At 50.7% G+C, this 2,500-nt stretch overlaps 4 non-coding genes across 4 annotated transcripts in view; 1 reads left to right on the top strand and 3 right to left on the bottom strand.

The window, feature by feature from the left end:
• trnay-gua (transfer RNA tyrosine (anticodon GUA)) overlaps positions 1-6 on the bottom strand; it is an 87-nt gene extending 81 nt beyond the window's left edge. The window contains exon 1 of the tRNA in view: positions 1-6. This exon is cut by the window's left edge and continues 31 nt beyond it. This is a non-coding gene — a tRNA (tRNA-Tyr).
• Positions 7-1,316: 1,310 nt separating this feature from the next.
• trnar-acg (transfer RNA arginine (anticodon ACG)) lies at positions 1,317-1,389 on the bottom strand. Its single transcript has one exon. It is a non-coding gene; the product is annotated as a tRNA-Arg (tRNA).
• A 116-nt stretch (positions 1,390-1,505) lies between these two features.
• trnae-cuc (transfer RNA glutamic acid (anticodon CUC)) lies at positions 1,506-1,577 on the top strand. Its single transcript has one exon. It is a non-coding gene; the product is annotated as a tRNA-Glu (tRNA).
• A 109-nt stretch (positions 1,578-1,686) lies between these two features.
• trnay-gua (transfer RNA tyrosine (anticodon GUA)) lies at positions 1,687-1,773 on the bottom strand. The gene is given in 2 exon segments: positions 1,687-1,722; positions 1,737-1,773. It is a non-coding gene; the product is annotated as a tRNA-Tyr (tRNA).
• Between the last annotated feature and the right edge of the window lie 727 nt (positions 1,774-2,500).

Raw genomic sequence — 2,500 nt, 5'->3', positions numbered from 1 at the left:
CGAAGGCGCAGGTCTGTGGGGTCACAACCTCGGCCTGTGGGGTCACAACCTCGGCCTATTAGGTTTCTGCAGCTCGACTGCTGGCCAAAAAACGGCTTTCGACGCAGGAAGACGTGTGGCCCTTTTTCGTAGAGGGAAGCACAGAGGAGCCCACCTTCCAATACCGGGAGTCGAACCCGGGCCACCTAGGTGAAAACCAGGAATCCTGGCGGTAGACCATATGGGAACTGGTCAGTGGAAGCCTTGTCCGGGTAAAAAAAAAGATTCCAAAAATACTCACGCCACGCATTCGAAAAAACAAGTGTGGTCTTGCATTGTGACCGTTATCTCAAGGAAAAACAGCTTATCGCCCGTCTGTCAAGGTACAGAAATGAAAAAATCATGAGATTAACAATGAAACTGAGACGCGGTTTTAACCGGGTAAGTTGCTGATTATTGGCTAGTTCGGATTTCATTTCGTGGGAACTGGTCAGCGGAAGCCTTGTCCGGGTAAAAAAAAAGATTCCAAAAATACTCACGCCACGCATTCGAAAAAACAAGCGTGGTCTTGCATTGTAACCGTTATCTCCTGACCGGTAGCAAAGAGGAGCCCGCCTTCCCATACCGGAAGTCGAACCCAGGCCGCCTGGGTGAAAACCAGGAATCCTGACCGGTAGCAAAGAGGAGCCCGCCTTCCCATACCGGGAGTCGAACCCGGGCCACCTAGGTGAAAACCAGGAATCCTGGCGGTAGACCATATGGGAACTGGTCAGTGGAAGCCTTGTCCGGGTAAAAAAAAGATTCCAAAAATACTCACGCCACGCATTCGAAAAAACAAGTGTGGTCTTGCATTGTGACCGTTATCTCAAGGAAAAACAGCCTATCGCCCGTCTGTCAAGGTACAGAAATGAAAAAATCACGAGATTAACAATGAAACTGAGACGCGGTTTTAACCGGGTAAGTTGCTGATTATTGGCTAGTTTGGATTTCATTTCGTGGGAACTGGTCAGCGGAAGCCTTGTCCGGGTAAAAAAAAAGATTCCAAAAATACTCACGCCACGCATTCGAAAAAACAAGCGTGGTCTTGCATTGTAACCGTTATCTCAAGGAAAAACAGCCTATCGCCGGTCTGTCAAGGTACAGAAATGAAAAAATCATGAGATTAACAATGAAACTGAGACGCGGTTTTAACCGGGTGAGTTGCTGATTATTGGCTAGTTCGGATTTCATTTCGTGTCCAACTTTTTCTCAAAGCTCGGGTGGCACGTAGGAATAGGGCAACAATTCGGCAAGCCTGTGACATCAAAACCAAACTGCATTACGCAAAAATCAGAGAGCGAGCCAGCCAGGAGTCGAACCTAGAATCTTCTGATCCGTAGTCAGACGCGTTATCCATTGCGCCACTGGCCCACCGCCTGGGGATCCTCGTGCTTGCAGCCCGACTCGTTGGTTTTCGACGTGACAGAAGCCTGTATTGCTGTCTGCTTGTTCTCATGTTATTAGCAGGCCAGCATTAGCTCGGCTCTTCCCTGGTGGTCTAGTGGTTAGGATTCGGCGCTCTCACCGCCGCGGCCCGGGTTCGATTCCCGGTCAGGGAAAGCTCTTTTGCCCCCCCTCCCCCCCAATGGCGGACTGTGAAATCAAGCTCTGTTGGCCGCTTTCAGAAGACCGGCCCCCCCAAAAAAGGTGGGCACGTGAAAAACAACCTCCTTCGAGCCGGAGTCGAACCAGCGACCTAAGGATTGCCAACGCTCCTCCTACAGTCCTCCGCTCTACCAGCTGAGCTATCGAAGGCGCAGGTCTGTGGGGTCACAACCTCGGCCTGTGGGGTCACAACCTCGGCCTATTAGGTTTCTGCAGCTCGACTGCTGGCCAAAAAATGGCTTTCGACGCAGGAAGACGTGTGGCCCTTTTTCGTAGAGGGAAGCACAGAGGAGCCCACCTTCCAATACCGGGAGTCGAACCCGGGCCACCTAGGTGAAAACCAGGAATCCTGGCGGTAGACCATATGGGAACTGGTCAGTGGAAGCCTTGTCCGGGTAAAAAAAAAGATTCCAAAAATACTCACGCCACGCATTCGAAAAAACAAGTGTGGTCTTGCATTGTGACCGTTATCTCAAGGAAAAACAGCTTATCGCCCGTCTGTCAAGGTACAGAAATGAAAAAATCATGAGATTAACAATGAAACTGAGACGCGGTTTTAACCGGGTAAGTTGCTGATTATTGGCTAGTTCGGATTTCATTTCGTGGGAACTGGTCAGCGGAAGCCTTGTCCGGGTAAAAAAAAAGATTCCAAAAATACTCACGCCACGCATTCGAAAAAACAAGCGTGGTCTTGCATTGTAACCGTTATCTCCTGACCGGTAGCAAAGAGGAGCCCGCCTTCCCATACCGGAAGTCGAACCCAGGCCGCCTGGGTGAAAACCAGGAATCCTGACCGGTAGCAAAGAGGAGCCCGCCTTCCCATACCGGGAGTCGAACCCGGGCCACCTAGGTGAAAACCAGGAATCCTGGCGGTAGA

Source organism: Garra rufa, chromosome 2 (assembly GCF_049309525.1).
Source record: "Garra rufa chromosome 2, GarRuf1.0, whole genome shotgun sequence".
Lineage (NCBI taxonomy): Eukaryota > Metazoa > Chordata > Actinopteri > Cypriniformes > Cyprinidae > Garra > Garra rufa.
The sequence above is the reverse complement of the archived record's forward strand: the minus strand, read 5'-3'. Positions and strand labels throughout refer to the sequence as shown.